At 49.0% G+C, this 24,450-nt stretch overlaps 1 protein-coding gene and 1 non-coding gene across 2 annotated transcripts in view; one reads left to right on the top strand and one right to left on the bottom strand.

Annotated features, from left to right (window-relative positions):
- The window catches only part of CEACAM20 (CEA cell adhesion molecule 20), a 65,770-nt gene that overhangs the window by 39,078 nt on the left and 2,242 nt on the right, over positions 1-24,450 (bottom strand). The window lies entirely within an intron of this gene.
- Positions 16,090-16,174, top strand: TRNAR-UCG. Its single transcript has one exon. It is a non-coding gene; the product is annotated as a tRNA-Arg (tRNA).

Genomic DNA, 24,450 nt, shown 5'->3' with positions numbered 1-24,450 from the left:
CTCTACCTCAGAACGGGGACTTTAAGGAATATTCCCAAACAGATGCTGAAACTCCTTTGTTTCAGGGAAATTCCCTGTGTTCTCTGGACTGACATGGACTGCCTAACTCCACTAGTGGAGAACAAAACAAAACAACAACAACAACAACAACAACAACAACAACAACAACAACAACAAAAGCCTGGAGTCTGCTCCTCTGTCTGAGCTGACAAGATTTAAAACTGGGAATTCTCTTTCGCTGCCTTCTGCTGGCACTGCGCCCCTTCTGCCTGCCCTTCCCCGCCTCCTGTTTCTGCCCCCACTTGGGGGGGGGGGGGCTTGCATAACTGGCTCCCTGATGCCTCAGGCACCACAGCTCCTCCTCCCACCCTAGATTTTGAGGACCGAAGGCTGCCCACTTCAGATTTCGCAACCAACGTCCCAAGTGAAAAACAACATGGGGAACAAATTGCCTTACATGGACCCAAGTAAAACGTTCTCAGTGTTTAAGCTAATTTTAAGTTTGCTGGTTTGAGATAGACAATGTTCATCAACATTAAAAACAAAAACAAACTTTTACTCTACCTAGATTTACGAAAGGTCAAATAAGTGGTTATCTCTGTTCCAATCTGTGATGGCTGATTTTGTCTGTCTCACAATTTTCATGAGTAATTGTGAAGATCGCTTTCAAAGTCTTTGGTAACCTAAAATGTTCAAGTTTTGCTTGCACGATAAATTGAGATTGAATTCATGGGATATCTAACGAGATAAGAGGCTAAAGCACTAATTACTAGATGCAGGGTTGTGCTTCTGACTTGTTGCAGAAAAACTAAGGATATTTGGAACAGTTGGAAAACATGCTTCGTGCTTAGTGGATTCATAAGTCTGCCATCTAAAAACAAAATTCTGATGGCACATAGAGTTCACAACTGGTCACTACTTCGTTTTCACTGGAGACTAAAGTTTCTAAGAGTTAAAATTCTACTAAATGTAGTTAAAACGGATTTAAAAAAAAAAGCAACGCTGTATGTAGAAAAGTAGGAGACACGAAAGAAAGATATACAAAACGGAAATATATTTTTGCTGCAGGTAAAAGCAGTAATTTTGTCCTAAATGAGACTGGCTATTTGGAGAGAAATGGCTTGGGACAAAATCTAAATGCAAAGAAAAGTTGTAGAAGTTTCATGAGGGAAAATCTTTAAAAAGAAAGTGTATGTGTGGTCAGGACATAGTAAGGTTAAAATAAATGGATTTTAGAAGTACACAGGGTTAAGATTCAAATTCCTCCTTTCATCCAAAGGCTGGGAAAATGATGGCAATACCCTTGGTGCCTCCAAATCCTTCCCTTTTGTGTTGTTCCTGTTCAGCCGAGAAATGGATGCCTCTGCCGTAGGAGGGAGGGATGATCTATGAAGGGCTTTTACCGAGATACATGGGAGCCATTTTACTAAACTTGGCTCACTGTGTGCCAAAAATGGATATCCACATGGCTGAAACTTATTTAGTAGGCATTATTGAAAAAGGCAGGAGAATAGACCTCGACTTTGGCCCTTTAATGCCCTCCCTCAACGGCCATGATCAATATGGAAGTTACTGTTGGGCCAAAATAAAATTAGTACATACTACGACAACCAAGAAAGTCTGGCCTGGTCACAGTGCATATCCCCAAGGTCCTACAGGTGGGAAGCAGAGGGGTAAAAAAAAAAAAAAAACAACACAGGAAATGTCACAGAAACGGGTTTGGATCATCCAGCAGAAGAACCAAGCGATACCTGGAGGTCTTGGGAGGCAGGAGGTCTCTTTTACACTGGCGGGCTCAGAGGAGATCATTCTCCAGAGGTCTGAGCCCGGAGCATATAGTCTGTTACCTCCACATTCCTCATTAGTAGTAATCTGGCGCACGGCAAGCAGGGTGGGAAGAAGAACCTGGAAGGGGAGTCTTAGGTCAGGGACAGGAATTTCCCTATCAGTCCTGTCAGCCATCTTATAACAGATGTGTCCCTACCAGAAAGACCAGGTCAGCTCTCGGAGGTGAGGTCGAGCCTGGGCAAGAATGACTTTTGGCACATAGCCAGCCAAAATGCGGGGCCAGGAGGTGAGGTTTCTCCTGGCCAGCTCCAGGAAATTGAGATAAGGGACAACTTTCTTTCTTTTTCCTATAGATGGGTAATTCCCCCAACTAAGGCCATTACTCCTCTGGAATGCATTATGACTCATTTCCTTTTGCCCAAAGCCTTGGCCCCATTACAAATTGGAAGAGGGAACCTGACCGCCAGAAGGAAATATCAATGACCATAGTACCCTACAATTGGACTTGTTTTGCAAATGTGAAGGAAAATGGGGGGAATTCCCCAATGTGCATTCTTTTGGGGCCTTAAGAAAAAAATCGAGATATTTGTAAGACGTAAGATGGATCCTGATTTAATGGCAACCCTTTTTAGAGCCCAGCAATCAGGAGGGGACACAATTAAGGGCCCCTTACCTGTACCCAAAACAGACATAGAGAAGGAGGAAGGGAAGTCTCCCACCTCAACCTCCTCCTCCTCGGGTCCTCAATCTGTATTTAAAAAAAAAAAGAAATACAATTCTGCTCCCTGCTACCCACCTTATCCAGGCCCTTTCTGTAATGTAACAGGCATGTTTCCCTTACAAGAAGCTAGAATGCCAGAAGAAAAAACCTTTACAGTACAAGGTTTAAGACAGATGAAAGGAGATCGAGGTAAATTTTCTGATCCGATAAGTATATAAAGGCTTTTCAGAACATTACGTATGTTTTTGAGTTGACCTAGAAAGATATGCTTTTGTTAAGTCAGACCCTTAATGAGACAGATATTAAAAAAAAAAAAAAAATTAAGGAAATCTAAGATTTAGCCCTTCAATTATGCTAAATTAGCCACTATTTTACAAACACAAAATGAGAGCCCAATGGCCTTCCTGGAGAGGTTGAGGAAGGTTCTCGTTAAATATATGGCTATTCCCCCCGCCCCCCACACCCCTAAGGCTGAGATGATTTTAAAGGACAAATCTGTCACTCAATCAGCCCTAGATAATCAGAGAAAATGCAAAAATTGGCTGTTGGCCTCAAAGGGACCTGCTCTTACCAGCTGCCAGTTGGGTAGATTACAAACAAAACAGAAAAGGAGGCTTTAAAAAAAAAAAATCTGAGGCCTTAGTTGTGGCCTTACGTACCTTGTCAGACCAGACTTCCTGAGGTCCTGGCACCAAGTGCCATTTCTATGGCTGTGAATGCAGAGGACTAAAATGAGCGTCCTCAGAGGGGACAACCAAAATGAAAACCCCAAATGGCCCAAAGGATGCTTACTGGGAAACAAACAAATTGTCAAGGACAGTTGTGCAAATGGTATCAGCCTGCGAAGTATGTCTTAGAAACAATCCTTTCAACCACAAACTTGCTCTCCCAGGCAATCAGCGAACTGGAGGCTATCCAGAAAAGACTTGACAATTAGGTTTCACTCCTATGCCAAGGTCAAAGAAATTCCAACATTTGTTGGTATGGGTTAATACTTTTACTAGTTGGGTAAAGGCCTTCCCCTACAAGACAAAAAAAGGCACAAAAGGTAATAAAAATGCTGCTTTATAAAATAATACCCAGGATTGGCCTACCTAAAAATTTACAAATTAATAATGGTAAATAGCTCCCTTGCCTCTTTCTCTAGAAATCCTGGCTCTTGGAAAAGTTTTACAAATCAAAAGAAAGCAAACTGTCTGCTTATACTCAGCACAACTCTAACACCTCACAAGCATTAGATGCTTAAACAAAATTTTTTTTAATGTTTATTTATTTTTGAGACAGAGAGAAACACAGCATGAACGGGGGAGGGGCAGAGACAGAGGGGGAGACAGAATCGGAAGCAGGCTCCAGGTTCCGAGCCGTCAGCCCAGAGCCCGATGCGGGGCTCGAACTCGCGAACCGCGAGATCGTGACCTGAGCTGAAGTCGGACGCCCAACCGACTGAGCCACCCAGGCGCCCCAAACAAAAATTTTTTTTTAACTAAGTTAGGGCCAAACTCTTGGAAATAGAGCCACCATTGATTTCTTACTGCTCGGGCTTCTCCATCACCTGGGTTATGAGAGATTCCCTGACATACGTTGTTTACAAGGTCAGGGTCTCTCCTAGCTTATTCCACAGGTTTGGAAACTGTAGACGCCATTTTAGGATGCCATCTTGTTGGTCAGTATAATCTTTGTGTTTTTCTCTTTGTGTCTGCTGATGTTTACGCCACCTCATGCCTGCCAGTCTTCCTGTAAAACCATACTCTGGCCCTTCAACCAACCCTTGGGTAGACTCTAACTGCTGTACCCCTACCCCATCCCTTACCAGCTTGAAGAAGCCAGAACAGTTACCGTCCCTGTTCCCTAACAGCAGTTTTAGGCCCTATTCCAGGGGAAGGATGAGTAGGAAAAGGGGTAACATTAGGCAGGGAAAGATCAGGGACGTTCAGGAAGGCCGACCGCAGCCGCAGGTGGGAGGCTGAAGAAACATCTGGGGTTCTCCCCTTTTGAAATCCTGTATGGGTGCCCTCCCCCCATTATCAAGGGCGTAAGGCGGCATCTAAATAAGATAGACAATCTAACCCGAAGACAACAGATATGGACCACTGGCTCTACCCTAACCACCTTATACCATTGGGTCAGGGAGCGATTATCTGTGAGTCTGACCACAGACGCTCACCCCTTTAAACCAGGAGATGCCATGTGGATAAAGGAGTGGACTGTCCAACCTCTAAAACCCCTCTGGAGGGGACTGTTCACTGTCATCTTGTCCACCCCTACTGCAGTCAAGGTAGCCAAAGTAGGTCCCTGGATTCACCACAGCAGAGTGAAGCCGGCATCTCGAAACTGGGAGCGCATCCCTGATTCATCAGCGCTGTGCAAGCTGACCACACGGAAGAAGCAATCCGCAACCCCAGGGGCTCCGGGAGACTGCAGCCCTGCTTTAGTCACTGCTTTAAACACTTCTACGCACGGCAGAAGCCTGAGGAATCGGCGGTCTGGTGAAACAAAAGACTGCCCTTATTTTCTTTCTTTTTTAAAAAAATTTTTACAATGTTTGTTCATTATTGAGAGACAGAGAGAGACAGAGCATGAGCAGGGGAGGGGCAGAGAGGGGGAGACACAGAATCGGAAGCAGGCTCCAGGCCCTGAGCTGTCAGCACAGAGCCTGACGCGGGGCTCGAACTCACCAACCACGAGATCGTGACCTGAGCCGAGGTCGGATGCTTCACCGACTGAGCCACCCAGGCGCCCCGAGTTTCTATGTGTTTCCTTACTGTGAGGCAGCGTCACGCCTTGTTTCTCACTATTACTATGATTCTCGCTCTACTCTTTGCCACAGAATTGGCTGAGGCCACCCTGGCCGCCTAGAAATGTGCTGAGGGGTTTCTGTTAACGCTCACCTTCCTTTTGTGCATAGGATAGATACTTCATTTGGTACCAACAAGGGGAAACAATGGCCATAAGAGACTAAAAAAAATTAGATCCCCACAAACCTTATACGAAAACAAAATACCCCAGTCCTACTGCCAGGATTTGGCTTCTCAAAAGCTCAATTATTGGGAGAAACTGTCTTGCCCCGTGGGGAAAAAGTTCATCGTCATCTCTGTTAAAAACTTAACTTGCCCAGGCCAAAGATTTTATAACTCAACGGCCTGAAAAACCCAATGGTGGGGGACCCCAGATCACCTTGAGCCAGACCCCCACCCTTTGTCTAACTTCTCTCCTCTCCAAGAGGCCTGGGACAAAGTCAACGCAACTATTAAATGGCGGCCCCCAGGTGGACTATACCAGATACGTGGAAGGACAGCCTATATAAACTTCTAAACCAAGATGAGGCTGTTTGACCCTAAAGAGTGGGGCCCGAGTATCAAAGGGGGGAATTTGGTAGGGTCCCCTCCCTAAGAAAAAAAAAAAGCCCTCCAGGCCACCTGGCTATACGTGTATGTGACAACATCCCTCACGAGCCTTTTAATGTTTATTCATTTTTGAAAGAAAGAGAGAGAGAGAGAGAGCGCGCACGCACACACAAATGGGGGAGGGGCAGAGAGAGAATGGGAGACAAAGAATCCGAAGCAGAATTCAGGCTCCAAGCTACCAGCACAGGGCCCGAAGCGGGGCTCGAACTCATCAACCGCAAGATCATGACCTGAGCTGAAGTCAGACCCTTAACCGACTAAGCCACCAGGCGCCCCTGCCTTTATCTTTTCATGGCGTTCTCCCTGTGTGCGTGTCCGTGTCCAAATTTCCCCCTTTTTATAAGGATACCAGTCATACTGGGTTAGGGATGTACCCTGCTCCAATATGACCTCATCTTAGCGAATTATATCTGCAATGACCCTATTGCCTAACAAAGTCGCCTTCTGAGGCACTAGAGAGTTAGGACGTCCACATACGAATTGGGGGCAGGGGACGGGACACAATTCAACCCTCAACAGATAGTAAGAGACTATGAAGCACTAAATAAAGTGGAAGCCACAAATCCATACTGATATATAAATACTGATTTACATGAATTAATAAAGTGTGATAACGAAGAGGATATTTACATAGTCTCAGAATAGCTCCCCACGAATTATTAATTAATTACAACGTGGGACACAAGAGCCTTTATTTTTTTTTTATTTATTTTTTTAACATTCATTTATTTTTGAGACAGAGAGAGAGAGAGAGAGAGCATGAACAGGGGAGGGACAGAGAAAGAGGGAGACACAGAATCTGAAACAGGCTCCAGGTTCTGATCTGTCAGCACAGAGCCTGACACGGGGCTCGAACCCACAGACCGCGAGATCATGACCTGAGCCGAAGTCGGACGCTTAACTGACTGAGCCACCCAGGTGCCCCCACAAGAGCCTTTAAAGAGGCCCCATCTCCAAATACAGTCACATTGAGGTTTAGGGCTTCAACATAGGAAATGGGCGGGGCATGATTTGGGCCACAACAGCCCCCTTGTCCCTGAGGACAGGAGCTCAGAGGCAATGCTTTCCCCAGCAGGACCCCCCAGCCCCCACCCACAGAAGTGCCCTGCTCACGAGCACCCCCCAGGTTTCCTCCCTCCCTCTCACTCCTCCCCCCAACCAAGGGTGCCTCCTGGGCTTATGCGACCAACTCAGCCACGTGCATCCAAAGCTTGGTCACTGGAGCTGCTTCTGGGAGCCCCAAACACACCCAGCACCCCAACTCCAGCCCTGGCCTGGGTGCCCAATCTGGCAGGCAGAGGAGGGGCCCGATGTCAGAGTCTCTTGAGGCCAAGGGTGGGCACTGCCTGTGCAACCTCAGAACCCCTAGTATGGACACCAGAGTCTCTTTCTGTGGGAATCTGGGATTGAAACCAACAGACTGTAGCTCAGCCTCCTGAAGAAAGGCTATGAAAACGGTCACTGGGGGCAGCCCCCTTTCCCCATGCTGGGCACTGAGACACAGGGGAAGCTGATTAGGAGGAGAAAGGTGAACAGTTCCCCATGCTGGGCACTGAGACACAGGGGAAGCTGATTAGGAGGAGAAAGGTGAGTGGAGAGAGACAGAGGTAAGGTACTCGGGGCTTTCATGAGGCTCTGACTTGGCTTGCTTTCTCTTCTGAGCCCTCTCAAAGTACACACTGTGTCCTAGGACGTTCTTTTGGCTTTAAAGTGTCCTGGGTTGGTGTCCCGGTCACTACCAGTGCGTAACGAATGACCCCAACACTGAGCCACTCGGAGCAACTTTGTTATTGTCTCTCCCAATCTCTACGGGTGAGGAATTCAGGAAGAGCCCAGTGGGGCTGCTCTGGCTCAGGGTCCTGTGGGCGGGTGAGATGATGCTCTGTTGTTTAAGCCACTGCACTTGGGGACAACTTGTTACACAGCGATAGGTAACCTACCCAACCTGGAAAGCGGCAGAGCTGGGACTTGGATTGAGCTGAGTCTACGATTGGTGTTTTCTTCCTTAGAGTACGTGGAAGCTCCAGCCCCGGGGAAGGGCTGGGAAGACTTTGAGGGGGTGGGTGTTATAGGAGGCGAGGGTTGTAGGGAGGCAGACTTCATGATTTCCCAAGAGAGGAGGATGACAGGTTTGGGAACAAGCCTGAGACACAGAAACACGACAGACGGACAACATGCAAGGGTGTAGAAGGTAGTCTGACTCCCGCCTACTTCTTTGGGAAAGCTTTTTAGTTTAGTATTAATATGCGCACGTGCGTGTGTGTGTGTGTGTGTGTGTGTGTGTGTGTGTGGTTTCTTTGTAATTCTACCCAACTTTAAATTACGAAAAATCTCAAACCTACTGACGAGAATAGCAAAACTAACATCTATATCCCTTTACTTTGTAAATTCCCAAATGATAACATTGTGCCACATTTGCTTTACCACACTCCCAAATTCTCCTAACGCGTTTAGAGAAAAAGGGGCGCCTGGGTGGCTCAGCTGGTTAAGTATCTGACTTCGGCTGAGGTCATGATCTCACGGTTCGTGGGCTCGAGCCCCGCGTCGGGCTCTGTGCTGACAGCTCGGAGCCTGGAGCCTGGAGCCTGCTTCGGACTCTGTGTCTCCCTCTCTCTCTGCCCCTCCCCTCCTCGCAAAAATAAACAGTAAAAAAAAATTTTTAGAGAAAAGTATGCAAGACCCAAATATGCAGCTCAAATTCTAGCAAACACCCACAGGAGTACGAGCTAGAACCCTGCCAGCGACAGAGGCTGCCTGTGTCCCTCCCAGTCACCACCCCATCCTCCTCCCCTAAGGCAGTTATCGGTGCAATCACACCATATAGATGACGCAAGTTAGGGATGAGATTGCTCATCTTTGGGGAAGAGTCAAAGATTCCCTGGAGAGCCGGGACAGAAACCTTCAGGCCTCTCTCCAAGACGAAAATGCAGGCACACACCACATTTGGCACTCAGTTTGAAGGGACTGCCAGCCCTGAAGTTCATCTGGGTAAGGGCAGAAGCGGGTTGGAGGTGGGGGAAGGGGGTTGCCGGGAGACTCCGGGCTCAGGCAGCTCTGCATGTGGGCCCCGGGGACGAGGAAGGGCCAGACTCGACCGGGATCCAGCTGCTCTCTGCAAGCCCCCAGGGGAGCTTGCATGAATGCCCGCTTTGTCTCCAGGGCTTTGTCAGCGGTGAGCAAGCCATAGACCGTGCCCTGACAGATGAGACTGTGAGCCCTCATGGGACGTTTTAAAACACAGATTTAATTTTCATTCAGGCAGGGCGTGGCCAACAGATCGGGAGCTTGCCACTGAAGACATACAGTTCCCATGATGAGGGAGTACACCCCGCCACGAAGGGCCACCGGAGAGAACACTAAAGTTGGTCTCCGGGGGAGGGAAGGGGAGAGAGAGAGTATACGCACTGTGCTTTTTGCAGGGGGAAATGGACAAAGTAGGGTATAAACTGCCATTTACAACTGGCTGCCTTGAGTAAATTTCAGCAGGCTTTGGGGGGCAGGGTCTGTCCCTAGTTGCCAGGTATTTGGCCCTGGGACGGTTCACAGGGAGAATGACCCAAAACAGGAGACCCCCACCTCATAAAGAAACTGGTCAGGGACCTGAGCCCTGGGTTGATTAGTCTGCACAGGAGAGGGGAGCCTTTCGCCACCTCTAGCGATCGGTTAACCCCGGGAGACAGACCCCTCCAGGATCAGCAAGGCCCCGGATGCTTCATGATACTGAAAAACAAAACATGTGGCTCATACAGTTCGTGAACCAAAGACTCTCCTATGCACCTACTATGGACTAGCCCCTTCAGTCCCCATGACCAAATTTGGAGGTGTGATAAAGCTTATCTGATATAACTAGGGAATGCTTCCTGCAGACTGACATGTGAGGCTTACTGACGGGCTCGGATCGCCCATGGGCGATCTCCTCCAAAGGAGAGACACAGGGCTCTAGGAGATGTGAGGACGGGCAGAGGGCAGGTGATGGTGAAAGGACACCGTGTTGCGATCGGCACGGGGAAAAAAGCAGGGCTGCGAGGACGGGGGTTCGTAAGGCCCGGCCCGTGAAGCCCCATTTTCTTGGAAGCTATGAAATTAGGCTGAGTGCATAAGATTGAGTCCAGAAGTGCCTTAGAGGAAGCTCTGAACCTGGGCTGGAAATCGAGGCTGTCTCCCCATTGACGGGGTTCAGGATGTGCCACCCCAAAATGGGGCACCTTGGCATATGAAAGATCTAAAGTGAAGGAATTTTAAGAAATGGCAGAAAAAGAAGATCACTCTCGCCCTTCTTCCCTGAAACAGCTCGTAAAACTCCGACATGTAAGATCCACTCCCTGTACCAGGAAGAAAGACCTTCTCGTCACCAGAGTCAGGGAATTTAGGGCTGAGAAATCTGTACAAAACAAAGTTGTTTTGTCAATAGGGTATAAAAGCTTCCCGCTCAGGGCACCTGGGTGGTTCAGTCAGTTGAGCGTCCGACTTCGGCTCAGGTCACGATCTCACGGTTCGTGAGTTCAAGGCCCACATTGGGCTCTCTGTTGTCAGCACGGAGTCTGCTTTGGATTCTCTGTCCCCCTCTCTCTCTTCCCATTTCCCCTAGCTCACACACTCTCTCTCAAAAATAAATAAAACATTATGGGGCGCCTGGGTGGCTCAGTCGGTCAAGCGTCCGACTTCGGCTCAGGTCATGATCTCACGGTCTGGGAGTTCGAGCCCCACGTCGGGCTCTGTGCCGACAGCTCAGAGCCTGGAAACTGTTTCAGATTCTGTGTCTCCCTCTCTCTCTGACCCTCCCCCGTTCATGCTCTGTCTCTCTCTGTCTCAAAAATAAACATTAAAAAAAAAATTTTTTTTTAATTAATAAATAAATAAATAAAACATTAAAAAAAAAAAGCTTCCGGGCTCCTGGGTGGCTCAGTCGGTTAAGCGTCCAACTCTTGATTTCGGCTCAGGTCATGATCTCCCTGTTCGTGGGTCTGAGTCCCCCGTTGGGCTCTACGCAGCCTGCTTGGGATTCTGTCTCCCTCTCTCTCTGTTCCTCCCTGCTTGCTATCTCTCCCATAATAAATAAAAATAAAAACTTAAAAAAAAAAGCTTCCTGTTCTGGGCACTTCTTTGGGTCATTTGGGCAGAGGCTTTAATCAGAGATAACAAGCAGTGTCTGAGAAACAAACCACAGACCATTGATGCTGAGGCGGTGGGATTGATGAGAGCCAGTCTCTGCCTAGGCCCTGACCACTCCTACCCAGCTGGGTCCCCCAGTGGGGGGTGTGCGAGGCAGAAGGGGCCCCTCTGGCAGGGGTTCATACATTTCTCCAGGGGGCAGAGACACGAAACACACACTGGTCATGTTTCAATTGCAGGCACTTCTGTTTCTCAGAGGCGAGTAAGTGGGACAGATTGGCTGGTTCCAGGGGTCTAGAATTTGACAGTCATCCATCTGGGGCCCGGACTAAAGTCAAGCAGCCCACAGCTGCTGGGGAATGTGGCTAAAGCCAAAGCCTACCAGATGGGGTAACCAAAAATCCACCCCCTATCCCTGCACAGCTTACCTCAAACTCACCCCATCGTGAAAGGGATTTTTCATTCTTTAATTTTTGTGTTTTTCTAAGTATTTTAAAGACTTAAAAAAAAAAACAAAACAGCATGATAAGGTTTGTCCTGAATTAGGAGTATTGTCCCAACATCCACTTCCTGATTTTGACAAAGTAATATAGTTATATAAAATATAATCACTGGGCAAAGCTGGATGTGATACGATAAAAACTAAATACGGGTCTTTGTTCTGGGTTCCTGGTGCACAGTCCTAAAACCTTTGGGGATCTCCAGAGTTTAGAGTGTCTTCTGTATGCCAATAATGTGACTGGGGGCCCCTAGATGGCTTCAGGATGCTGGGGTGGGGGGTGGGGGGAGGGGGGACTGGTCGCCAAAGAGACCAAGATGTGGTTAGTGGGTTGGGACTTTCAGCCTCCGCCGCGCCCCTCCCCGGACACCTGAGGAGGAGACAGGGGCTGGAGACTGAGATACTCATCAGCGTCCAGCGGCTTAATCAATTGCACCTACATAGTGAAACCTACGTAAAAACTCTGAACACAGGGGCTCAGAGAGCTTCCAGGCTGAAGAGCACACGGAGGGCTAGACGGGCGGTGCCCTCAGGGGTCATGCAAGCTCTGTGTACCACCCGCCCCCGTCCCTTGTCCTTTGCATCTCTCTCGCATCTGGCTGTTCCTGAGTCGTATCCCTCATAACCACCCAGAAAATGCAAGTTAGGTGCTTCCCTGAGTTTTGTGGGCAGCTCTAGCAAACTATTGAAGCTGTAAGGGAGGAGGGTGGTGAAAACCCTCCAACTTCGTAGCCAAGTCAGGCACAAGCGTGGGTAACCTGGGGACCCGACGCTTGGGACTGGCATCCGACGTGAGGGCAGTCTGGTGGGGCTGAGCCCTTCACCTGTGGGGTCTGACGCTAACTCTGGGTGGTTCGTGCCAGAACTGAATGGCAGGACAGTCCGTTAGATTGTCTGTCAGAGAATTCGTTGTTGATGTGAGGAAAGACACCCACACATTTGGTGTCAGAAGTGCTGGGAGTAAAAACATCACGCTGAGTATACACGGGAACTCCCAGTCCTGCTTATGTGACTTCTTTTGGGTGTTAAACTCAAAATGGAAAAATTGTAATTTTGTTTAAAAAAAAAAAAAAAGGGACACCTGGGTGTCTTGGTTAAGCATCCAACTCTGGATTTCAGCCCAGGTCCTGATCTCACAGTTCGTGGGATCAAGTCCCCTGTCAGGCTCTGTGCTGACAGCATGGAGCCTGCTTAGGATCCTCCCTCCCTCCCTCCCTCCCTCTCTCTCTCTCCCTCCCTCTTTGTCTCTGCCCCTGCCCCCCTCAAGTGCTCTCTCTCTCTCTCTCTCTCTCTCTCTCTCACACACACACACACACACACACACACACAAATAAGCTTAAAAAAAATAAGATAAATTTAAAAAACAACGTGAAGGGCACTTGGATTTAATTCTGCATTTATAATAAACATTTGTTTCTTCAAAATTTGCAGAGTCTTTCAAAGGAAAGGATTATTGTGTATTCCTTGTTCTAATTTATCAGCGGTGGCAAGACTGTGGACTTTTGAGGCAATTTAGGTGCTTAGGCACCTTTTCTTTCTAAAACAAAAATTCGCAAAAAAAAAAAAAAAAAAAATTCGCTTTCACAGTCAACTCGACATGATTGGAATTTTGCGACACTTGGACAGATGCAAAACACACCCCCAGAGGGGACGCACGGAGCCTAAGTTGGTCATTAGGAGAAGTCACGTCAGACCTGGAAGCAGAAATTCAGGAGCCAGAAGCCTACCACCTTTGGGAGTCTGGAGGCACTGTCTGCAGACCAGCTCAACCTAAACCTGGGATAATGAAAGTGAGCATTTATGGAGCGCTTACTGTGTGCCAGGCACAGTTATGAGAGCTTTATCGGATGAGCTCTTAGTCTTCCCATCAACCTTAGGAAGAAGGTATTATTAGTTAGTATTATCCCCATTAGACGTGAAGAAACTGAAGCCCAGAGAGGGTCAGTAATCTCACAAGATCACACAGCCCGGGTGTGGCAAGATGGGAATCTGAGCCCCGGCCATCCAGCATGAGTCTTCGCCTCCTGCTACAGAAGCAGAGCGTGACACAGGCCTGTCCTCGGGTGATGGTCACAATGGGCGGGCCTTCTGAAAATTAATATCGGAAAATCACTAAAATGTCGTCGGGAGGGTTGGGCAGAGGGGAGCTCTCGCGAGCTTCCACCTGGAGTCCATTGCAGACCCAACAGGAAGACGGACTTGACCTTACACAGACGTGACCTTGTACATGGATACTACTGCAGCCTGAGGGAGGAAGTCTTTCCTCCTCTCCCCCACCCCGCCAGCGACAGCTCAGCCAGTGAGAAGCCACCACACTTCCAACTCCCAGTATATGGCGATGAACTTTAGCTCAGAACAGCCTTCCCCACGGACTCCTGCCCTCTTTTAAAAAGTGCGCCTTCCCTTTGCTCCTGGGGCTTCCGAACGGTTTTGCCACAGCGCGTTTGTCCGAGATTGCGATTCTCTTTCAGTCCCGGCTAAGCCTATCTTTTGCTGGTAACATAACCGGCAGGATTTTTACCTTTGAGATCGACAGCCCTTCAGAGGACGTCACCAGCCTTCGCTGCGAGCCAAGCCGATTCTGGAAGCTTCCGTGTCCCTGCGCCTGCCCCAAACAAGCAGGGAAACAGGGAGCTGCGGCAGGAGTTGGCCTGGGAGGGCTCCTGGGTGCAGGCCTGTGAGGTGGTGAGGAAGGCAGGCCTGGTGGGGAGGAAGTTGATCTGCCGAGGGACAGGAAGTGAGGCCCCTGGCCGCTCTGAGCCCATCCCCTGAGGAGTCCTGCCGTTGGGCTGGCCCAAACTGAGGCAAAGGGGTTACTAGCAGTTCAAATGTGGCCCCCCAAAAAGATGAAGTTCTAACTCCCAGGACCTGCAAACCTGACATTATTTTTTGGGAATACAGTCTTTGCGGATGATCGAGTGCACATGAGGTCAGTAAGGGCAAGGCCTGATCCGATATGACCGTGCCCTTCCAAAAAGGGGAAATTTAGGCACAGGCCCCAGACACGCCAAGAGGGAAGATGAAGCGGAGACACAGGGGGAGCGGCACTTACCAGGAACTCCTGAGGTCACCAGAAGCCCAGACACGGGCCTGGAACAGACTATCCCCCACCCCCTCAGCCCGGAGCCTGCTTCAGACTCTGTGTCTCCCTCTCTCCCTGCCCCTCCCCCCCGCTCGCTCTCTCGCACTCTCTCAAAAATAAACATTAAAAAAAAAAAAAAAGCAGCAGCACTCAAAGGTCAGAGAAGCAGAGGTCGCAAATCCTCTGTCCAAACCAAGGACGTTCGTCAAGGGGTTCGACGACGCGATTCAGGCAACCGTGGGCGTGAGCGTTGCCAACACGCTGTTGGGCTGAAGGGGTGAGACGCGGGGTGCCCGACGGGTGACTCCGCCTCTATATGAAGTGTGATCGCAGGCAGGCAAACCTGCCCCAGAAACCTGGACGGGCGGTGGTTGCCTTTGGGGGGTAATGACGGGGAGGGGACCCAGGGGGCTGGGAGTGGGGCCAATGTTCTGACTTTGAGGCGGGGCCGGGTTAAACGGGCGCGTGCAGTTTGCGAAAATTCGCTTTCGCAAGTATAAGCTTTACACTTAACGATGGGCTCGCATTTTTTTTTTTTTTTTTTTTAAGTTTTTTAATGTTTATTCGTTTTTTTTGAGAGAGACAGAGCGTGAGCAGGGGAGCGACAGGGTGGGAGGGAGACACAGAATCCGAGGCAGGCTCCAGGCTCTGGAGTGCGGGCGATTTGGCACGCCAAGCACAGGGGAACAAGAGAGGGTGGTGGGAGGTCGCAGAGCCCATGCAGTGACAGACAGACCTGCTTCTGATTCCGTAGCACAGATGGGCCACTGACGGATTTTAATGAGAAAAACGGGACAAGGGGTTCTGCGCTGTGGCAGTGAGGGAGCCAGGCCTCCTCGTGGAGACCCACCTGATACTATCCCTCCCGAAATGGCTCTGACGCTGGCCCTGAGCCCACCCTGCTCCTCCCCTAGGAGGCCTCTCCCTCCCAACTCCACTCCCCGCCCACACCTGCCAGTTGGAATTTAGCTGACACTTCATGGTTGAATGGGGAATGAATGAATGAATGAATGAATGAATGAACAAACGAACAGACGGACGGACGGAGACCCACCTTTCCGCACCAAGCAGGAGGCACCCACGTCCAGAGTCCCAGAACACTGTCTCCCGTCCCTTATGGCCCTGACAGCACTGACCTTATCTCCCTGATTGGACCATAAACTCCCCCAAACACAACCACCAGGCCTGACACATCCCCCAGCACAGAGGGAATGGACTTTTATTAAATTTCTTCCCCGTGCCAGGGACTTTATGTGCCTTGAATCATCTTACAACGTGGCGAGGAAGGAGGCATCACCACGGCTCCCTGGAGGAAGAAGCCAGCGCGTTCACGCGAAGCGACCTGCCCACAGCTGGGACGGCGAGAGCGCGCAGGTGGAGGGGTGAAGCCAGGGCGTGGAAGTCTGTGTACCTTCTAGACCCTGGGTTACCTGGGAAGGCAGCTTCGCCACCTGCCTCTTGACAGTGTGAAAAATATGGGGGCGCCCGGGTGGCTCAGTCGGTTGAGCGTCTGACTTCGGCTCAGGTCATGATCTCGCGGTTCGTGGGTTCGAGCCCCACGTCGGGCTCTGTGCTGACGGCTCAGAGCCTGGAGCCTGCTTTGGATTCTCTCTCTCTCTCTCTCTCTCTCTCTCTCTCTCTCTGCCCCTCCCCCACTCACACGTTCTCTCTCTCAAAAATAAACATTAAAAATATAAAAAAATATACCCCTTGATGGGAGTATTAACAAAACGACGTGGAGCGCCAGCAACCGGGTGCTCAGGAGCGCTTTTAGGAGAGGTCGCTGGAGTGGGGTGGTGACAGGCGAGGCAGTGATCACCAGGGGAAGGGCGGATGGACTGCCCCTGGGGTAGGCCAGGAAGATCTGGACGGGGCTGTGGGCAGCATGGAAGGACTGGGATGCCAGACGGACCCGGGCAGCCGACAGCTACTAGGTGAAGCACCGACTGTGTGCAGGGCACTGCACTGGGTCCCGGTGAACAAATAAAAGCCCCCACCTACGGGGTGGTGACCTGGGGTGGGGGTGGGAGGCAGCCAAGGAACACAGCAAGGTAGTAAACGATGCGGTCCTCAGCGAAGGGAGATGAGAAGTGTCGGGCGGGGGGGGGGGCGGCTCTCTCAGGAGGCGACACTCACACAACGACCCAAAAGAAGTGAGTCTGTGGGAGGGGCGTCCGGACAGAGAGCAGCCAGGCGGGAGCTGGGCTCGCCCCTGCCCAAGCAGGGGCCACGGGGTAGGTGTGGGGGACCAAAGAGCAGGGGAGGTGTGCCCGGAGGAGGCCAGTGAGGAGAGAGGAGGTGAGGGCAGAAAGTAAACGCGGAGGGGACGGCACTTGGGAGTGGCGAGGACCCGGGTGGTGCCCTGCTTGCCACAGATCAAAAAAGGGCTAAGACGTGACTTTGGGGTTTCACGGAATCCCTGTGGCTAAGAGTGGGGAAAAGAGGAGGGGGAACGAGGGCAGGAGCGAGCGGAGAGACGGGAGGCTTGACGGCCGTGACCCGGACCACAGATGAGAGTGCTCGGACCAGGGCACTCCTCATTTCTCGAAACTGCAACAGCCCAGATGGCCATCCGTGGGGGGACGGATATGCAAGCTGCAGGGTATCCTTGCAAAGGATTAGCACACAGCGAGAGAAAGGAACAAGCAGTTGGTAACGACATGGAGAGGTCTCACCGGTAATCATGCCGCACAAAGGAAGCCAGACAAAAGCAAAGAGGACCTGTTGCGTGATTCTATTCGCATACGAGACGGGAAAATGCAATCTAACCTCCAGAGACGTGAAGCTGACCAGTGGTAGCCTGGGGATGGGGCGGGGAGCAGGGAAAACAACGGGAGGTTCTGGAGAAAATGTGGAGCTAATGGCAACTTTGACAGACTGCATGGGGGTGTGGGGAGAGCGACAGGTGACCCTGTAGGGGCCCAGGGCAGGTGGCCCCAAAATGTGCCACTATGGCATATTGATTTGAAATGAAAGTTACTTAGGAGACGGCCCGTGCCAGAAGGACACTCAGACCCTCCTCTGTTCCCCTGAAAGCAGGAAATAAATGTCCCATGTGAAAAGTGCCCTTCCCTGTACCAGGAGGTAAAGAGATACCCTTATCACCAGGTATAAGAAATTCAGGGGCGAGAAGGCTGTATAAACAACCCTTGTCACTTTTCATTAATTTACCACCCCTAAATTCTAAGGAATTTAGAATTCCTTACTAAACTGAAGTTCCCAAAGTTAAGCTTTCTTTTTTAAAAAAAAAAATTTCTTTTTAATTTTATTCGAGAGAAAGAGACAGAGAATGAGCGGGAGGGGGCAGAGGGAGAGAGAGAATGCCAGGCAGGCTCTATGCGCAGCACGGAGCCTGAGGCAGGGCTCGATCCCACGACCCTGGGAATGTGACCTGAGCTGAAATCAAGAGTCGGATACTCGGGGCGCCTGGGTGGCTCAGTCGGTTGAGCTGAGCGTCCAATTTCAGCGCAGGTCATCATCTCACAGTTCATAGGTTCGAGCCCCGCGTCAGGCTCTGTGAGGACAGCTCAGAGCCTGGATCCTGCTTCGGATTCGGTGTCTCCCTCTCTCTCTGCCCCTCCCCCACTCACACTCTGTCTCTTTCTGTCAAAAAATAAACATTTAAAAAAAAAAAGTCTGATACTCAACCAACTGAGCCACCCAGGCACCCCCCACCCCCGCAAAGTTAAGCTTTATTTATCCTGCCAATTCCTTACAGATTGATTGCCTCTTTGTCTAAAAAGTATAACAACTGTCTGCCTTGGTCATTTCTTCAGGTCTCAACTTCATCACGGTGAAGTCGGGTGAGCCTCAGGGAGTTCATCTCCGTCCGAGCGGCCAAAAGTGTAAGCAGACAACCTGAGGGCTTTGAGCAGCCATGTTCTGGCCTTTGTGGAGACAGCTAGTCTAAGAGACAAGAATGAATCGAGGCAGAGAGGAAAAAAAAATTCCTGCGAGGCTGGAGCCTCTGGTGCTGGGTGCCCCCGAGCCACAGCCCCACTGCTATCTTGGAATCAGAACAAATTTCTCTGTTTCCTTAAACTACTTCAAGTTGGCTTCCCGCCCTGTGGACCCAAGAGAATCTCCAGAGACCTGCCTTGACAGGATGCACCCTGGACTGCCCCTCCTGACAGAGTGCTTTGTTATGCCTAGACTCAGCTGTAAATACCAGAAAACCCCCAAGTCAAACAGCCTAGACCAGACAGAAATTTAATTTGCTTTTACATAAATGGGGTCTGGAGATAGGGTGCCCAGGGCTAATGTGACACTTCATAATCGCGGGGACCCAGCCTCCTTTCATACTATTGCTATCATCTTCAGTATATAACTTGTGGCCCAAGATGGCTGCTGGAGCTCCAGCCATCATATCTACATTCCAGTCAGTGGTGAAAAGGAAGAAGGGGTTAGGAAAACTGTTTTTTAAGGGCAACGCCTGGAAGTCCCATACACCACTTTTACTTCTATTGGTCAAAATGTAATCACAGGGCCACAGCTCAGCAGAACACAGACAACGTCCTTGCTGGGCTCCAAACGTGTCCAGTTACAATTTGTATTACTGAGGAAGGATAGGGGCACGAATATCAGAGGACTCTCTTCCAAAACCGTATTCCTTCTGCAGAGGTGGAGGGCATCCGGAACCTTCAGCCCCTGAGGCCCTCTAAATTGAGAAGTTTCCTGACAGATGTTTGGAGAACGGATTCCACCAAAAAGAAACCACCAGCAGTGGGCCAGTGGATGTAGCTCACCTGGGGCAGGTGGCAGCTGGGGAGCTCGCACAAGGCCAAGGATCCCCTGCTAGGTCCTTCTCTCCTGTCTTGTTAATCTTCCGCTAGAGGCCAGCCTTGTCAGTTCCTCAAGAGAGAGAGAGAGAAACCACCCCAGTCCCACCCAGGGGCAAAGTCCCTTCCTGACTGGCCGGGAGCCTGCAACTAATCTATAATCCAGTCTCGCCATGTGGCAGCCACGGTGAGGGTTTACCCGTGATCGCCAGGAGTTGTACGTGAGGTGGGGCCCTGATCTCCAGCACCCCCCCTCCCCCAGAGATGGAAGGCCCAGCCCCCAACCTGCGTGGATTAGCGCCCATGCCCTCACCCACAACGTACAGCGCTCACGCAGAGCACAACCAATGGAGCTCTGCAAGGCAGGGCCATCCTGGTCCACCCCTGCATGGGGTGAGAAGAGAGGGGGTGTAAGAACTAGATTGAGAACGTGTGTCCCCGCATCAGCTTCCGGAGAAGAGCGCGGTGAGGTGGCACAGGATGGGGTGGCATCATAACAAAAGCTGGACACGTCGCAGCCACAGTAACAGGGTCACGGCCAAGCGACAGGAAGAATCTGGTGGCAATGGGAGGATGGACTGGAGACGCAGGGATAGGAAGACGCGCTGGGGGCCTGAGCTTCTGGGAGAAGAACAGAGGGTGTCCTGACCCGTGGGGCACTCCTGGGACTATAAGCACTAACCAGTCCCTTGGCCACATTTGTTAGTGTTCTGACCAGTTCTCTACGGAAGAGGAATTGGGGGGGGGGGGGGGGGGGGGGGCGGAGTAGAGAGTGGAAACCATCAGGTAGCTTTCGGACACCCAGAGAAAAGGGGAAGGGTGTTCCAGGCCAAGGGAACAGCAGGGGCAAAGGCAGGGCTGTACCCCTCTCGTGGTGTCCCTAAACCATCAGGCAGGCGCACGGCTAGAACTGCCTTTTGGAAGGCATCTTTGTAAAAGATTATAAAAGAGAGATCTCTCTCTCTCTCCCTCTCTTCTCTCTGACCCTCTCCTTCTTGCACTCTCTTCCTCAATCAATCAACAAACAAACTTAAAAAGAAAGTAAAGCATCTCAGTAATTTTTTACGTTGACTATTGAAATGACAATGTTTGGGATACAGCGCGTTAAATAAAATAGATTATTAAAATTAAGTCTGCCTGTTTCTTTTGTGGTTTTGATCCCAAATTTATTTAACTACGGAACCATTTCTTTTTTTCAAGGGGGGGGACTCGTACTCTACGGAATTCCACTTCAGCACAGAGGATCAAGATGTATTTTTAGTTGTAAAAACTCCATGATTCAATTCGTAAATTTCTGAGGCAAGACCTTCACGGAAATAGTTTCTTACCAACGAGGCCTTCCTCGTTCTTTTTCAGAAGCAAGCTTCCCTCTTTCTGAGCACGCACTTGCCATGACAACGTGATTTGGCGATGTGCCCGTCTCTAAGACTGTCGGGCTCTGCTGACTGCCCAAGTGTGCGCAGATTTTCAAAGTCCCCATAATCAGGGCCTGTTCTTTTCAAAAAACTGGTCTCCATACTGTCATCTTTACGTTTATGTCTGTACTTCAGCTCTGTTTTTTTGTTTTGTTTTGTTTTGAATTTTATCTATCTTTCCCCGAACTTCAAAGTTTGGTACGTGGCCCTTCTACCAACTTTCCCTGGCAGTTCTGGTCTGCTCTGATCTTTTTACAAACTCCATTGTTCCCACTTCATGATTTTTTTTTTAATTTATTTACTTTTGAGAGATAGAGTGTGAGCAGAGGAGGGGCAGAGAGAGAGGGAGACACAGAATCCCAAGCAGGCTCCAGGCTCTGAGCTGTCAGCACAGAGCCCGAGGTGGGGCTCGGACCCATGAACCGTGAGATCATGATCTGAGCCAAAGTTGGATGCTTAACCGACTGAGCCACCCAGGTGCCCCAATTATTACCACTTTAGAATCATCAGTGGAGGGGCGCCTAGGTGGCTCAGCCAGTTGGACATCTGACTTCGGCTCAGGTCATGATCTCACAGTTTGTAAGTTTGAGCCCCGCGTCGGGCTCTGTGCTGACAGCTCAGCGCCTGGAGCCTGTTTCAGATTCTGTGTCTCCCTCTCTCTCTGCCCCTCCCCCGCTCATTCTGTCTCTTTCAAAAATAAACATTAAAAAAAAATCATCCTTGGGGCTTCTGCCCCCAAATGCACAAACCTTAGACCCACCCTTGAAAGATGATTTAGTGGGTCTAGTATGGAGCCCAGCTACCTGTACGTTCACAAAGCTCTGATGATTCTGATACCCAGGAGTGAAAATTAGCTCTCTGACGTATAATACACTGCTTATACCAATCAATTAGATATGTGCTCAGGGCTTCCTGTGGGTCCCTGCCTGGGGCTTTGGGATGCATGGCTGAACACAGCAGTACCCTTACTCTTGGTAGTCCAGAGTAGCTGCGGAGGCATTCCCTCAGCTAAATGTGATGGGCACCACGAAAGCAGAAATACAGCGCCTGGGGCGGGGTGGGGGGGGCGTCAGTGGAGCCTTATCAAAGGGGCTGTAGAGGAAGTTGAGGTAGATTTTGCCTGCTAAATAATTGGGGGGTTGTGGGCGTGGCCACATATGGAGCACATGCCTCCACGTACCCTGGCAGAAATTCACCATGGAAAGGTCAACAAAAGTCAAAATACAAAGGACTTCAAATACCAGGCAAAAGATGTCACCCGTTTCCTCTGGACAATAGAAAATAATTCAAGGAAGAAGCGGTCAATGGAGTTGTTGTTTTCTAGCATTGACTCATAGGCTAGAAGTCTCTAGGAGTATGAATCTCTGTGAGCACCCGTACATTTTTCTGAAGCGTGTCACATACCCTAACGGTAACCCCAATCTACCCCCTAAGCCCTAAACCCTAACCCTCTGGAGAGGTCTTTGAACTGTACTATATCAAGCACATACCAGTCACCCTAACCCTCACCCTAGATCTGAGAAAGTGGGTTCCTAAACACACGATAAAAAAAAATACACACACACACACACACACACACACACACATATATGAGAAGCCTGGTTATTCTGAAAACCCCAAATATTTGAAAATTGGTAATATTTCTGGGGCACCTGGGTGGCTCAGTCGGTTAAGTGGCCGACACGTGGTTTCAGCTCAGGTCATGATCTTGCGGTTGATGAGGTCAAGCCCTGGATCCGGCTCCACGCTGACAACTCAGAGCCTGCTTCGCATTCGCTGTCTCTGCCCCTCCCGCCCTCCCCTCTCTCAAAATAAACTTGAAAACAAAAAAAAAAGGAATTGGTAATAGTTCTGAAAATGGTGTGAGAGTAGAGATAAAAACACAAGAACCAATTGAATATCTATTTTAAAAGCATTTAGAGCCCCCAGTCCCCTCCTTACTTCATCTTGGTGGATGCCTGCCAGGCCCGGGCTCACCCCAGCAGAAGTCTGAGGTTTTGTACATCGGAGCACGGGAGAGGGCTCAAACTGCAGATGCCAGGCAAATACCCTTCTTTTAACCCTAACTCTAACCCTAGAAAAGACGGGGGAAGATGATGTGGTGTGTGTGTGTTTGTATATATATACACATATATATAAATATAAAAAAAAAAGAGAGGGAGGGAGGCAAACCATAAGAGACTCTTAAAAACTGAGAATAGGGGCGCCTGGGTGGCTCAGTCGGTTGAGCGTCTGACTTCGGCTCAGGTCACGATCTCGCGGTTCGTGAGTTCGAGCCCCGAGTCGGGCTCTGGGCTGATGGCTCAGAGCCTGGAGCCTGCTTCCGATTCTGTGTTTCCCTCTCTCTCTGCCCCTCCCCCGTTCATGCTCTGTCTCTCTCTGTCCCAAAAATAAAAATAAAACGTTAAAAAATAATTAAAAAAAAAAGAAAACTGAGAATAAACTGAGGGTTGATGGGGGGTGGAAGGGAGGGGAGGGTGGCTGATGGGCACTGAGGAGGGCACCTGTTGGGATGAGCACTGGGTGTTGTATGGAAACCAATTTCACAATAAATTCCAAGTTAAAAAAATAAAAACAAGTATATATACACTCATATTTATATATTTCTATATATGTATATATACACACATATATATATGGAAACCAATTTCACAATAAATTTCACAATATACACATATATATGGAAACCAATTTCACAATAAATTCCAAGTTAAAAAAATAAAAATATATATACTCATATTTATATATTTATATATATGTATATATACACATATATATGGAAACCAATTTCACAATAAATTCCAAGTTAAAAAAATAAAAATAAATATATATATACTCATATTTATATATTTATATACATATGTACATATACACATATATATGGAAACCAATTTCACAATAAATTTCACAATATACACGTATATATATGGAAACCAATTTCACAATAAATTCCAAGTTAAAAAAATAAAAATATACTCATATTTATATATTTATATATGTGTATATATACACACATATATGTGTATATATATAAATATAATTATGTATATATGCAGGGTAAGCCAGCCATAAAAAAGAATGAAATCTTGCCATTTGCGACCACGTGGACAGAGCTAGAGAGTATTATACTAAGTCAGAAAAAGACAAATACCATATTATTTCACTCCGATGTGGAACTTAAGAAAGAGAACAACTAGCAAAGAGAAATAAAAAGAAAGAGACAAAACAAGAAACAGACTCAACTATAGAAAACCGATGGTTACCAGAAGGGAGGTGGGGGTGGGGTGGGGGATGGGTGAGATAGGTGATGGAGATTAAGGAGGGCACTTGTCACGATCAGTGCCAGGTGATGTATGGAATTGCTGAATCACTATATTGCACACCTGAAACTAATATGACACTGTATGGTAACTAACGAGAACTTAAGTAAAAACTTTAAAAAAGCGTGTCAAGGCTATCCACTTTTGGTAAGGAACACTAAAATCAGTGACTCTCCAGATATATGAAGATATTATAGTCTCGCCTAGTTTCTCTTTAGTGAATAGCTCATAATACCCAAGTTTCAAGGAACAGTTTTCAAGGATTCTCACAACTCAATATATATTGGTTACATCTGGTTTCAATACAGCTACTAATCCGGGGCGCCTGGGT

Source organism: Panthera leo, chromosome E2 (assembly GCF_018350215.1).
Source record: "Panthera leo isolate Ple1 chromosome E2, P.leo_Ple1_pat1.1, whole genome shotgun sequence".
NCBI classification, from domain to species: domain Eukaryota; kingdom Metazoa; phylum Chordata; class Mammalia; order Carnivora; family Felidae; genus Panthera; species Panthera leo.
Note: the sequence above shows the minus strand (reverse complement) of the source record. Positions and strands in the feature narration are given on the sequence as shown.